Here is a 15,276-nt window from a genome sequence, read left to right as displayed (position 1 = left end):
GTCCTCCTGAATCCAGGGCCAGTACTTTATCCACTGCACCACCTAGCTGTCCCCCAAATTTTGTTGTCTTTTAACATTATCTTCATTTACATCTTTATAATTACTTTATATATTGTTCTTTTGAATCTGTAGCATTTCATATAGTTTTTTCAGTCCTTCATGTTCATCATTACTTAAACACAGTACCTTCCAATCTATCTTGAAGTCTGTTCTCCAGTTCTGGGAACATAGGTTGTTTTTTGGGGTGTGCTGGTAAATGTTTAACAACTGGGTCTCCAGGAAAAAATGGAGGTACCCTTGAGACACTAAAATTTCATCTGAATTGTTAAAAATTGCTCCATCACTGTCTTCAGCCTAGACAATCAAGGAAACAGTAAATCAGGTCTTAATTTGTTGTGGTTGCTGATTTCTGAAGTGTAAACACTCAAGCTGCAAATTTTAACAATCCACTTTCTCCAGCTAGTAGCTGCTGAGCCCTTGAATACCACTGACTGTTTCTATCTTTTTGTTTTTACAGAGAGTACTGCTGGGAATATGTTTTTGCACAGCTAGGGATTTTTTCTGCCCTGAATAAGGAGGAAAGGAAACAAACATTAATTGAAGCTTACTGCGTACTCTGGGTATACAAATACTAGCTGAAAGAAGGGAGGGCAGCTCCTGCCCAGTAGGGGCTTTTATTCTAATGGGGGAAGACAACCAGGGAGCTGAAAAACTGGGAGTATTAGGGGGTGGGGAGGAGGAATGTACCAGTGCAGAAAGTCAGGGACAGGCCTGGGAGAAGAAAGGAAAAATGTCACTGAGGTTTAAATCTTGTAGTTTACTAATAATAACTAATATTTATTTATGTAGCACTTTAAAGTTTGCAAAAGAGTTTATATGTTGTATTTGAGGCACACAATAGCCCAGAGGTTGGTGGGGCTGTGTAGGTGCTATTATTATCTCAGAGGCTGAGAGATTTAGTGAATTGCCTCCGATTGCATGGTAAGTAAGTGTATGAGGAAAGAATAGAGCTCCGGTCTTTCTGACAGCATTCACCCTAGTGCCACCTCCCTGGGGGATGAATGCACCTTTTTAGGCTTGGCATTCGGTATTCTAAGACCCTTTCCAGCTCTGACATTGTGTTCTAAGGGCCCTCCCAACTCTGACATCCTGTGTTCTAAGGGCCCTCCCAGCTCTGACATCCTGTGTTCTAAGGGCCTTCCCAGCTCTGACATTCTGTGTTCTAAGGGCCCTCCCAGCTCTGACATCCTGTGTTCTAAGGACTCTCCCAGTTCTGACATCTTATGTTCTAAGGTTAGTACCTGACAGTCAATATTCTAAGGGTCCTTCCATCTTTGACTTTTGTGATCCTCATATCAATAGACACGCTCAGAGAGCAGATGTCTTTGTGGCTCCTTGTGTGTACAGATTGAAGGCAGACTCTGAGCCCATGGACACCAATCGTCCTCTCTTTACAAATGGGAAAACTGAAGCTCAGGGAGAGAATGTCAGACCCCTAGAAATTGAAGCCGACTAGGCGTGGATACAGTCCCTGCCTCTCACTTGATCCATAATGAAACCTGAAACCAGAGAGGAAAGGTCCCCCAGCATCCCAGCTTCTCAGGTTTGCAAGCAGCCTCAGATCCCTTGCTGCCCCCACACACTTCCTTGGCTCACGGAGATCCAAGTGTCAATCATGGAGCTGGACTCAGAGGTGGACACCTTGGATTTAGCTCCTGAGGTCTGTAGACTCATCGATGTAGACCTAGAGAGGGGCCTCTGAGGTCAGCGAACCCAACCTCGTCATTTTGGTTTTTTTTTTTTTTAGTGAGGCAATTGAGGTTAAGTGACTTGCCCAGGGTCACACAGCTAGTAAGTGTTAAGTGTCTGAGGCCGGATTTGAACTCAGGTACTCCTGACTCCAGGGCTGGTGCTCTATCCACTGCGCCACTTAGCCGCCCCAACCTCGTCATTTTACTGATGAGAAAAATGAATCCTTGGGAGGTAAAGTGTTTCACCCAAGGTCACATTGGCAGGAAGCACCTGAGGTGGGACTTGAATCCAGGTCCCTTGATTCCGGAGTCAGTCCTTTTCCCTATTCTTCCTCAGACTTCTTCCAACCTATTTCTTTTCGGCACCAGCTACATACAAGGGATGCTGGTCTCTGTACCATTTCCGTTCCCAGAAGGGAAACCTGAAACGGATAGATAAAAGCACGTTGCTGAAGGTCATGCATCTTGCTGGGGCACCGGCCTCATGCAGCCCCGCTGACTGTTAACTAGACATCAGAAGCCTTGCTGCCTCTCGGGTGATTTCGGGGGAGACAGATGGTGAACAAGGAGGGATGGGGTTTCCTGGCAGCTTCCAGCCAGTCGTCACCTTTGGGCAGCCCTCCCACGCAGCTGCCTTTCAGCATCGCCGGCTTCCCAAGTCTGATCGATGTCCCCTCCTAGGGAGCCAGGCCTCCGTCTGGACCGCAGGCGGGGCCTTGTGTGCTGAGTTACTTATGTGCAGGATTGCTTAGAGATGAAACGGACCATATCACCGTGGATTCTGAGCTGAGCAGTCGAGGTGAAAATAATTTTAAAAAATTTAAAAGCATTTACTTTTTCTCCCTTCCATCTCTCCATTCTCCCTCTTTGAAAAAGGAAAACAATCTTTGTAACAAATATTCATGGTCGAGCAAAAAAAAAATATTCCTACTAGGCTGTGCCCAAAGTATGCTTCTTTCTGCATCTGGAATCTCTCACCTCTTTTATTGGTTGGTCACTGTAATGTAAAGGTCAATTTGATATCAATCACCGCCGTTTTTATTAATTAGGACGGCAGGAGATGGGATGGGAGGATCGAGCAGGCAAGGGCCTAAGGGCTCCCACCTTCCTGGTGGTTGGGGATGGGTCCTTCTCCTCAGAAAAGGACACTGCGTCTTGGCATAGAGAGACCAATGGTTGGGGCTGGGAATTGATTGAGATACCTGTGCTGCATTCTTAGCAACTTTGCAGTCTTGTTTGCTTTCCCATCTCCATGAGCCAGAGAGGCCAGTACTTTTTCTTTTTTTTTTTTTCCTTAAAAAAAAAATCCTTTTTGAAGTCTTTTGTTTTCATATCACCTATAATTCCCAATGTGTCCATGCCCTTCCCCTTCCAGAAAGCCACCTCTTATAACAAATAATGGAAAAGAGTAATAAGAAAAATAAAAAAAGTTTTAAAAGTCTGATATAAGTAGCACCCCCACCTACAGTTCCCCAACCTCTGCAGAGGAGCAGGGGGAGGGGTGGCCAGAGGGAGGTAAGAATTGTCTCTATCTCTCCCCACCACCCCCAACTCCATTCTTTTTTTTTTTTTTTACCAGTGACTCATTCATTTCAGGATTTCAAAATCTGACCTTTATTCTTCTACCAGAATGGTGTGAATATCTCTTTCCATCCAATGCTAAGAGAGAGATATCCATTCTGAAGCCCAGGGGGATGAGCGACTTAACCAGGGTCACATGACCAATAAATATGCAAGTATACACCTGCATCCTGGTAACCTTTAGATTCCAAATCCCCTTCTTGTTTATGACAATGTACTGCTGCCTGTCCAACATCCCTGATAAAGGGGCTGGGCAACCTCTGCTTATATATTTCCAGTTATCAGGAGCTCACTCCCTAAGGAGATTGAGAGTTAATAAGTTCCCTTAAAAATATTTTGCTGAAATCTGCCTCTCTTTATCTTCTGTTGCCTGACATTTCTGGAGCTATTCAGACATTCAGACATGTCCTACTCTTTGTGATCCCTATGAGGTTTTCTTGGTAAAGATACTGAAGGGTGTTTGCCATTTCCTTCTCTAGTGGATTAAGGCAAACAGGTTAAGTGACTTACCCATGGTCACATAGCTACTGTCTTGAAAATGGATTTGATTGGGGGGCAGCTAGGTGGTGTAGTGTATAGAGCACTGGCCCTGGAGTCAGGTGTACCTGAGTTCAAATTTGCCCTCAGACACTTGATACTTACTAGCTGTGTGACCCTTGGCAAGTCACTTAACCCCAATTGCCTCACTAAAAAAAAAAAAGGAAAAAAAAAAAGAAAATGGATTTGATCTCAGGTCTTCCTGACTCCAGGCCAAATGTTCTATTCACTGAGCCATCTAACTGCCCTTCTGTAGTGCCAAGTAGAACAAATCTTTTTTATCAATACTTATTTTGATAAAACAAGCAGTTCTCAACCTAGACATGAAATATCTGACTCCCATCCCCTAATCAAAAACATTAATTGATGGATAAACAAAAATAAAGGTAGTATCCTATGACTTGGGTATTGAGGTACTGACATTAACTACTACAAGTAGAACAAATCTCACCTCATTTCCCTTCATAAATGTGAAGACCACTCTGATATCCTCACCTCACTCTGACTCTTCTGCAGGCTAAATACGTCTGCTCCCTTTGGTAGATCCTTGTAGGGCATGAGCTGAAGGCCCTTTGCTCTGCTGATTGGACCCCTCTGAGAGGCAAGGTCTTTTCTAGAGGGTGTGCTTTGGGAGTGATCTGAGAATTTACATGCTGCTAATTTAGAAATGAGATCAAGGCCATCCCTTCTTTGAGCAGCTGTCCACATGTTCCCACCCGGGAGATCAAAGCCACAATAATTCATGAAAGAGGCTGTCCCTCACCCTCTTTGGCTCTAAAGGTCACATGCTTCCACCAATTGAAGCATCATATGAAATATGAGCTCCAGACTTAGCTCTTGGGGTTTGCTGGGTGGGGAGTCAAGAGCAAGAACATCGTCCTGGGGCCTGGCCAAATAGAGTGAAAGTTGTACCCGAGACTTTCCTTCTTTGTGAAGCATTAGAGAGGGGGTGGGGAGTAGAAGAATAGGGGAAGTGCCCAGGCAAACTCAGGGCACTCACAGATAAGAGGCCCTGGGATTTTTCCTTGCTCTGCCCCAGAATGGACCAGGTGCAGCCACAGGGGCCTGGGATGTCTTGAATTTTCCAAGCAGGTTGTCAGAACTAGATACAGCTTCAGAAGGGGCTGAAGAATGAGCCCTGGCCTGGGAATTGGGGAGACTCTGTTTCTAGTCCTGGCTGTGACACTTACTAGGTCTGTGACCTGGGACCACTCAGTTGCTATTCACTGGTCTTAAGTTTTCCTTTCCTCAAAATGGGAAGTATTGGGCAGCTAGGTGGTGCAGTGGATAGTGTACTGGCCCTGGATTCAGGAGGACCCGAGTTCAAATCCGGCCTCAGACACTTGACACTTACTAGCTGTGTGACTCTGGGCAAGTCACTTAACCCTCGTTGTTCCACAAAAAAAAAAAAAGAAAAAGAAGAAGGAAGGATTATTTCTGCCCCATCCCTCTCCTCAAATTAGACAAGAAGAGAGACAACCTCACAAGAGGCGTTTGAGGTAGGAACACATGGACCTGCCTACTCTGGGCACACTGGAATGAAAGAGCGGCTAAAAATGCCCACGCATTTGTCAGTGGTTTGACTTGAGGCCTGGCTTGACCTTTGCAGGTGCTGCATGAGTGTTCCTGGAAGCCCTGGGAACTCTGGGAACAGCAGGGTGTCTGTCTTGGTCATATCCAGAAATGTATGTCTCATCTCGCATATGCAGTCTGACACCTCTCTGTCAGGAGATGTTCTTAAATCTTTCAGAATTGTTCATCTTTACAATGTGATGGTTCCTATAGAAATAATTCTGGTTCTGCTCCCTTCACTTCTTTGTATCAGTTCATTCAAATCTCAGTTTTCTCTGAACACCATCCCTTTAGCTATTTCTTACAGCGCAATGGTATTCCATGACATTCACAGACCATAATGTATTTGGTTATTCTCTAATTTGGGAGCAGCTTTGTAGTTTCCAGTTTGCTAGCATGGGTTCTGTTGTCTAAGGATGGCTGGAATCTTTTGTTATCTCTAATTCTGGGCCCTAGGATGTGGTGCTTCAGGGGTCAGAGAGTCTGGGTTCAAATCTCAATCATTCTATTTCTTATCTATGTGGGCTAAGTTACATGTCCCCTCTAGGCTCTTCAGTTTCCTCATGAATAAAATTCAAGATGGGGCAGCTAGGTGGCACAGTGGATAAAGCACTGGCTCTGGATTCAGGAGGACCTGAGTTCAAATTCGGCCTCAGACACTTGATACTTACTAGCTGTGTGATGCTGGGCAAGTCACTTAACCCTCATTGCCCCACCCCCAAAAAATAAATAAATAAAATAAAATAAAATTCAAGAATAGGATTAAGCAACCTCTAAGGGCCCTTCCAGCTCTCACCCCACTGTGTTTTTTTTTTTTTTTTCTGATGGCAGTGTGCTCATTGGGACACCTGCAAGTGAGCAGGTAGTTTCCTGATTTGAATGTCAAATGATAATTACATGGTTTTCCCCCGATTTCAACTGGATAACTAAGAGCAACTCTGCTGAAAGCAGAGCATTTGTTCTCTTGGAAAGGATGGCATAACCAAAAACAAACAAACAAAAAACCCAACATTCCCCAAACTACGACAAAAACAATTAGGAGTCAGAACACCCATATTTAAATCCCATCTCAACCATGTGTTAGGCTGGGAAGTGAGTTTCTGTAGGCCTCAGAATGAAGGGGGCGGACTCCAAGGTCACTCCCATCCCTGAAATTCTTATGACTGACCATATTTGAGCTTGATTTCATGGTAGGCTTTTGGATTGGCTGGCTCTCAAGTAGGGTCTGGGAGGGGGAGGCCAATGGCCACCCTCTTTTGACACACCTGTTGGGTCCTTGGTAGTGATGTTGATAAACAGTGGACCTGAGCCCTTCTGTTATTGGCTATGTGACAAGGAGGAAGTCCCTTAAAGGATCAGTACCCCCAGGCAGCTCCCTCAGGCTACCAGTTGTGGAGAAAGTGTACACTGGAGCCCCCTGCAGAAATGCAATCATAGGTCTGGTTTAAAAAAAAAAATAGAGCTGGCATTTAGTGTGTTCTAATTGCCAAGGGTTTTTTTTTTTTTTAAATATAAAATTGACCCTCAGCACAACCCACTCTGTATTAGTATTATTATTCCCATTTTAAAGAAGAAGAAACTCGGGGACAGCTAGGTGGTGCAGTGGATAAAACACTGGCCCTGGATTCAGGAGGACCTGAGTTCAAATCTGGCCTCAGACACTTGACACTTACTAGCTGTGTGACTCTGGGCAAATCACTTAACCCTCATTTCCCTGCGAAGAAGAAGAAGAAGAAGAAGAAGAAGAAGAAGAAGAAGAAGAAGAAGAAGAAGAAGAAGAAGAAGAAGAAGAAGAAGAAGCTCAGAGAGGTGAAATAATTTGCCCATGGTCACACAGCTATTAAATATTGAATCCAAGTTTGTTAACCTCAAGGCCACAATCTTTTCCATTATAACCCATCTAGGTGGCTTGGTGGATAGAGTGCTGGACTTGGAGTCAGGAAGACCTGAGTTCAAATTCAGCCTCAGACAATTACTGGCTGTGTAACCCTGGGCAAATGGCTTAACCTCTGCCTCAGTTTTCCCCCTGTACAATTGGGAATAATAACATTACCCTACTCCTCATGGTTGTTGTGAGGCTAGAATAAGTTATTTGTAAACCTTATTGTTCCCTTATTATTAGTCTGCTTCTTCTTCAGATGGATAACCTTCTTATATTTGCCACAGGAATAGAGCCACCCTGTCTGAAGTACTGGATGGAAGGGGAGGGGAGAGGAGGAGGCAGGGGTGGCAGAGGTAGGTTTTTTTTAAGTCATAAAAGTATTTTATTATTTTCTAGTTACATGTAAAGACAGTTTTCAACATTAGTTTTCATAAGATTTTGAGTTCCAAATTTTTCTCCCTTCCTTCCTTCCCTCCCCCCTCCCCAAGACAAAAAGCAATCTGATAGAGGTTATATTGTACAATCACATTAAACATATTTCTCCATTAGTCATGTTGTGAAAGAAGAATCAGAACAAAGGGGAAAAACCTCAAAAAAGAAAAAAAAAAACCCATCCCCCAAAGTAGAAACAGTATGGTTCAATCTTCATTCAGAATCCACAGTTCTTTTTTTCTCGATGTGGAGAGCATTTTCCATCATGAGTTCTTTGGAATTGTCTTGGACAATTGCATTGCTGAGAAAAGACAAGTCTATCACAGTTGATCATGACACAATGTGGTGAAGTTAGTTTTGTTCACCGTCAATAATCAATGAGAAAGTGGTACAGGAGGAAGAACCCTGGACTTGTAGTCATGGGACCTGGGTTCGAATTCTGGCTTTATGTGACATTGGGCAAGGCACTTCTCCTGCCTAAGTCTCATTTTCCTCCTCTATAAAATAAGGGGGTTATATGAAACTCTCTCTAATGTCTGTCAATTCTGAACCCTAAGATCTAGACTGGAAGAAGTTGTCTTAGTCTTACAGTGACATCAAAGACCAGCATCAACAGAACACAAGTTGAGTAAAGCAAGTTATCATTTAAAAGAAATATGACTTCCTTCCAATGACCCGTGTGGCCCTAGATTTTTGCTTAGAGCTCTTCTTGACTCAGGTCCAGCTCCTAGATTTGGGTTGCAGTTGTGAGACTTGGTAAAGTGAAAAGAATGTTAGAGTTTTGACTGAAGTCAAGGATCGAATCCCATCTCTGCCACTTTCTACCATGATGACCTTGGGAATCTCCGTGACCTCAGTCTCCTCATCTATAAAATGAAGGAGTTGGACTAGATGACCTCTAAGGTCCCTTCCCCTCCAAATGGATGATCCTATGATGGTAGCATCTCTGTCCTCCATGCCAGGAAGGCTTTGTCCTGGTGATTAGAAGCAATGAACAAGATTTGAAGTTGAGAACCTGCCTGAAGGAAGAGGAAGCTTTAGGGAGCCCAGCCACAATTCGTCTGTACCCAAGTACAAGAGTTAGGCAGGCTCAAGCAATTGACAAAGAGTCACTAGGCCAAGCACTGTCCTAGGCACTGGAGATACAGAGACAAAAGTGAGGGGGAGCTCATATTCTTCTGATCCTACCTACAATCATAATGCCTAGAGTTGGAAAGACCCTGTGAGATCATCTAGTTCAATCCCATTTAGTTTGCCATTGAGGAAACTGAGGGATAGCCAGGGTAAGTGACTTATCCAAGGCTTCCCAGGTAGCAAGTGACAGAACTGGGGATTCATATACTTTTTTAAAAAAACTTTAACTCCAGGGACAGCTAGGTGGTGCAGTGGATAGAGCACCAGCCCTGGATTCAGGAGGACCTGAGTTCAAATCCAGCCTCAGACACTTGACACTTACTAGCTGTGTGACCTTGGGCAAGTCACTTAACCCTCGTTGTCCAGCTAAGTAAATTTAAAAAAAATTAAAAATAGACAAATAGATAAATAAATAAACAGATAAACAAACAAACAAACAAATAAATAAATAAACTTCAACTCCAGTGTCCTTGACACTCTTCCCCAGATGCACTCTTTGGGTGTCTCCTTGTGGTTGGCAACTCCAGGACAGGTCCTTCTGGAAAAGTGATCAAATTAACCAAGATACACTGGAATGTTGATTAACTTCAATGATCAAAACCCAGTTAGTAGGGTAGCAAGACTATACCTGTCCCGTGCATGACCCATGTCACCCACTTCCTTGTTCTACCTTTTTGGCTATGTGTCATAACAAAACTTTACAGAAAATCAAAGGCAGCTTGGAATAGAAGAAAGAATACTGGACTTGAAGTCAGAGGACTTGGATAAGAACACAGGCTCTACAAGTCACTGAACCTCTATGACCCTGAATTTTATTATCTGTATAATGAAGGAATCGGATGAGATCAGGAAATCTTATTGGGGGTGCTGGACCCCTTTGGCAGATAATGGATCCCTTCTCAAAATGATTTTTTAAATGCATAAAATAAAATATATAGGATTACAAAGGGAACTAGTTATACTTTATTTTATCCTAATATTATTATATAATATTTAATTTAAATATAATTTAAAACTCATTATTTCATTATTTAGCATTCGTTTTTATTTTAACATAAAAAAAAAATCATGGACCCCAGGTTAAGAACACTACTATAGGGGGCAGCTAGATGGCGCAGTGGTTAAAGCACTGGCCCTGAATTCAGGAGTACCTGAGTTCAAATCTGGCCTCAGACACTTGACACTTACTAGCTGTGTGACCCTGGGCAAGTCACTTAAGCCCCATTGCCTGCAAAACAAACAAACAAAAATAATAAAAAAAATTTAAAAAAAAAAAAAAAAAAAAAAAGAACACTACTATAAAATGCTATGATTTATGTATTCAGGATGTGATATATATGAACTCTGTGGCCAAGGCCAGGTCACCCAGGCCTCAGATTTGTCATTTGCCAAAGATAAAATACTTTAGCCTGAGAGGCAGCCTCAACTATGGGTAGGAAGCTGGGCCGCAGAGTCCAGAGGACCTAGGTTCTAGGATTGCCTCTGATACCTATTAACTGCATGACTGCCATGTCATTCAATCTCTTGGCGCCCCCAGACTAAGAGAGCAGATGTGGATACACATCAGTGGACAGAGTTCTATGGACCAATACAACTTATGGGTCCAGATTCAAATAATTAAAAAAAAAAATCCCCTTCAGACTACCGACACCATCTTTAGGTATCTAGGTTACTCAGTTCATAGGGCACTAACCTGGAGTCAGGAAGGAAGACTTGTATTCAAATCCAGCCTCAGACACTTCCCTGATAGATGACCCTGGGCAAGTCTCTGTCTTCCTTTCCTCATCTATAAAATGGGGATCATCAGAGCATCTACTTCCCAGGCTTGTTGTGAGGATAAAGTGAGATAGTGTGTATAAATGCTAATATAAATGCTAGCTATTATTATCATTGTTATCATTACTACCCACTTCAGAGTTTGGTTAGTCGCTTTGTCAAGTATAAACTGCTGCAGAAATGTGTGTTATTATTTAATAATTATTAATTTTAATAAATAACAAAGCCACACATCCCTTTACATCCCTGTGGCTGTGCCAAACACCAGCCGCAGGGAAGAGCTTCTTCATTCCCCAACCCATCGGTCTCTTCTCCACCAGGTTAGGGAGATTGGTTGTGACCTCGGGCATCTTTGTCATCATGATCCACAAGGGAGGTTTGGTACCTTCTGAGGTTTTCTTGCTTGGTTGCTGGTGAGTCATTTGTTGGTCGGTGACTGAGAACAGGATGGGAGTTGCTGGGTTGAAAAAATATATATGTAAGTCATAGAAATCAAAGGGAAACTCACCAATATTTTATAGACTCTCTAGGAATAGTTTTACATTCATTCATCATTTACTTGTTTCAACTAGAGTCCTTTCAAGCTAGTGATTGGCAGCTATACTTTGGATTATAGGAGCTGAATGGGGCCTTAGAACATGAAATGTCAGATGTGGAAGGGCTCTTACAGGCCATTTTGTATAATCCCTTCATTTTACAATTTGCCATTTTCTTCTCCTCCTCATTTGACAGATGAGGAAACTGAGGCAAAAGGGTTAAGTGACTTGCTCAGAGTCACACAGCTAGTAAGTGTCTGAGGTTGGATTTGAACTCAGGAAGCGAGTCCTCCTGACTCCAGGCCTGACTTTCTTTCTTTTTTTCCTCTTTCTTTCTTTCTTTCTTTCTTTCTTTCTTTCTTTCTTTCTTTCTTTCTTTCTTTCTTTCTTTCTTTCTTTCTTTCTTTCTTTCTTTCTTTCTTTCTTTCTTTCTTTCTTTCTTCCTTCCTTCCTTCCTTCCTTCCTTCCTTCCTTCCTTCCTTCCTTCCTTCCTTCCTTCCTTCCTTCCTTCCTTCCTTCCTTCCTTTCTTTCTTTCTTTCTTTCTTTCTTTCTTTCTTTCTTTCTTTCTTTCTTTCTTTCTTTCTTTCGCAAGGCAATGAGGGTTAAATGACTTGCCCAGGGTCACGCAGCTAGTAAATGTCAAGTGTCTGAGGCCATATTTGAACTCAGGTCCTCCTGAATCCAGGGCCTGTGCTTTATCTATTGTGCCACCTAGCTGCCCCTCCAGGCCTGACTTTCTATCCACTGTGCCACCTAGCTGTCCCAGATTAGGCACTCAATAAATGCTTCTTCCCTTCCCTTCCCCTATGTGCCAGATACTGTGCTAAACCCTGGGGATGAAAATACAGGCAGAAAGAAGGACAAAACTGAAGTGCAGATGGTCAAGTCGTTTGCTCACAGGTAGGAAGAAGCTGGGATTTGAACCTATACCCTCTGACCCCAACATGTGTACTCTTCCACTGTCTATACAGCACCTGCCTACTGTGAGTACAGCACTATATTCCACTCTGGCATAGGCTCCAAGTTTAGCAGAGACTTGGTCCTTGACCTCAGGTAGCTTATAGTCCCAGAGGGGAAGCAGATGCACCATTGCTAGCCATAACATTAAATGCATGCAGCTCCATCTTGGTAAAGGGCCCCATGACCACCTAGCTGCCTGGAGGCCACTTCTTCTTCATGGAAGTTGGGATAAGAGAATGCCTTCTGGGCCCTGGAAATTGGGCTTCTATGGTAACTCCTTTTCCTTTTGGCTCTGTCAAGGACCTCCCTTCCTTTGGCTTTGTCCCCATTCCCAGAAAGGATCCCTTTGCTGGGGTTTTCATACTCCAGATGATCAAAAGAGAACAATGGGATTAATGGGTATGAGCTCCAGGATGCTGGGCTGGCATGATGGCTCCTTAAGATCCTTGTACTTGGGGCAGCCAGGTGGCACAGTGGATAGAGCACCGGCCCTGGATTCAGGAGTACCTGAGTTAAAATCTGGACACTTAACGCTTACTAGCTGTGTGACCCTGGGCAAGTCACTTAACCCCAATTGCCTCACCGAAAAAAAAAAATCCTTGTACTTTTGGAGCGATGCGTTCCGATTATTTTAACAAGCTTCTCCATCTCGGGGTGGGGGGGGGACTCTGTGAGCAATCTGCTGGGCCAGTCGGCCCTCCCTTTGTCCAGTCATCACGAGAAGGCTTTGGGGAATGCTTCACTGTCTCCTTTCTTCAGAATGCGGGGACAGGAAGGGGAAGCACCCAGCAATCTGTGGTTTGTCCATGCTAGGAGGCTTCCCAACTTTGTGACCCCGTGCTCTGAGCCTCACTGCCCTCCTCACTAAAGCCATGTGTCTATAGTCATGCTCATGTTGGGAGAGGGGTACAACAGTTGGGAGGTACGGATCAGAGCTGAGTTTTAAAGGCAGCTGGGGAGCCTGTGAGTCAGAGGTGAGGAGGGAGCCTTCCTCGGGCACTGGGCAAAGGCACAGAGATGGTAGATGCAGACTGGTTTGGCTGGATTGTGAGGGGAGAGATGCCTAGTGTGCCTGGAAGTTCGGGCTTGAGCCAGATTTGGAAGGATTCTCAATGCTAAGTGGAGAAGTTAGTAACAGAGCACCCTCTATCTCCAGCTCCAGGTTCTTTCTATTAGGGCTCACTCCCCCTACATCGCCCTCTCCCTGCCTGCAGAGAGGGTTGGCTAGAGGAGGGCGAGGCTTCTCAGAGTTGGAGCATAAGACCAAAGGGCGTGGGAGGCAGAGAGCCCACACCCTGGAGGCCCCTCCTGCCCCAGCTGCCCTCGGCCAGCCTCCTCCCTTGGAGAGCTAAAAATAGCCGATCCTCTGACACCTGCCCAGATGGGCAGGGTCTGCGTGTGTACCTTCCCACCTGGGCTTGCCAGCGTCGGGGGATTGGCGGTTCTGCTCCGCCGTCCTGACTCCCCCTTTCCCGGCTGGCTCCCACATCCTGCTGCTGATGCTCTGGAGGAAGAATTTGGTCTTTTTTGGAGTGGCTCTTTGGAAACTAGTACAACATTCCCATCGCTCCCTGGCGCTGGGCCCGCATCTCCTCCTCAGGCTGATTTTTGGGAATTGCTGTGGTGTGTTGTGGTGGTGAATGTGTTTAGGGCCAGCTCTGGGGGAGGAGCCGGCTCATCCTACTGTTCAGAAGACTGAGAAGCAGCCAAGGACTTCTTCTGGCCCTATCCTGAGGAGAGGGAGGGTGAGTTTCACCTGCTCTCCTTGCCTCACCTCTGGTGTCAGCTAGGAGAATAATGCTCTGTCCTTCCCGTGTGAAAATAAATGGCACACACGCCTGGGCTGGAGCAATGCTAACTGCACTGTTCCTGGCACCAGACACTCAGGTTCCTCTGAAAGCTGAGCCTTTTCCCAAGTGCTGACCTTTTTCTACTCAAAGGCAGTGTGATATGATGGGTAGAGACCTCCTTTAGAGTCAGGAAGACCTGGGTTCAAGTTTCACACCTGATGCTTTGTGACTATGGATAAGTTTAGATCTCTCAGAGCCAAAGGCAGCTAGCTCTGCAAGGCTAAATTAAACGAAAGACATTTGCTGGCCTGCATTGTTAGTGCACAGTTTCCATCATAGGAGTTCCTCATACTGATGAAAGCTTCTTTTACAGCTAAACGTTTTGTGTTCTAAAGCCCCTCTCAGCCCTGACATCTTGTGTTTTAAGGGCCCTCCTAGCTCTGATATTCTGGGTTCCAAGGACCCTCTCAGCTTTGACATTCTGGGTTCTAAGGCCCCTCCCAGTTCTGACAGTCTGTGTTCTGATGGTTCTCCCAGCTCTGATATTCTGTGTTCTAAGGACCTTTTCAAGTTTGACATTCAGTGTTCTAAGACTCCTCTCAGCTCTGACATTCTGTGTTCTAAGGGTCCTCCCAGCTCTGACATTTTTATGGTGTCGATTGTTGTCCTTCATGATTGAAGAAGAATAAAATGACATCACTCTGCTGGATGGCTGATCAGACCAATGCAAGCTCAGAATGCTCTACCATAGGTTGAGCACAAATAATCCATATAAAGATTTGGGATGGATTCTCTAAATTCATGTGTCTTGAGTTTCTTTTTTTCTTTTTCTTTTCTTTTCTTTTGAGTCAGGACAATGAGGGTTAAGTGACTTGCCCAGGGTCACACAGCTAGTAAGTGTCAAGTATCAGAGGCTGTCTTTGAACTCAGGTCCTCCTGAATCCAGGGCCAGTGCTTAATTCACTGCACCACCTAGCTGCCCCCCTCAAGTTTCTTTTGAGCTACTTCCGTTTCGCTTTGCTCATAGAGCACGACACCTTCTCCAATGGGGGTTCACCATGCTGGGTGGTCCTGTGGCAGTGTCTCCCATATCCCACAATCAATGCCAAAGTTCTCCAGAGAGACCTCGAGAGTGTCCTTGTATTGCTTCTTCAGACCTCTACATGAGCCCTTGCCTTGTGTGAGTTCTCCATAAAATAGTCTTTTAGGTAAGTGTTCTTTTGGCATTCAAACAATGTGGTCAGCCTGTTGGAGTTGTGATTTCTGAAGTAACAGTCTGAATGCTTGGCAGTTCAGGCTCCAGAAAGGACCTCAGTGTCTGGTA

At 44.5% G+C, this 15,276-nt stretch overlaps 1 protein-coding gene across 5 annotated transcripts in view; it reads left to right on the top strand.

Annotated features, from left to right (window-relative positions):
- Positions 1-15,276, top strand: part of ARHGEF10L (Rho guanine nucleotide exchange factor 10 like) — a 237,951-nt gene that overhangs the window by 11,406 nt on the left and 211,269 nt on the right. Inside the window, exon 1 of one of the 5 annotated variants that reach the window (XM_043997668.1) lies at positions 12,029-12,102. The exons of the other annotated variants lie outside the window; for them this stretch is intronic. The gene's annotated coding sequence lies outside the window, so the exon portion shown is untranslated. Of the gene's footprint in view, positions 1-12,028; positions 12,103-15,276 lie in introns of those variants that run through there. 5 annotated transcript variants of the gene reach the window in all.

Source organism: Dromiciops gliroides, chromosome 3 (genome assembly GCF_019393635.1).
Source record: "Dromiciops gliroides isolate mDroGli1 chromosome 3, mDroGli1.pri, whole genome shotgun sequence".
Taxonomy (NCBI): Eukaryota; Metazoa; Chordata; class Mammalia; order Microbiotheria; family Microbiotheriidae; genus Dromiciops; species Dromiciops gliroides.
Note: the sequence above shows the minus strand (reverse complement) of the source record. Positions and strands in the feature narration are given on the sequence as shown.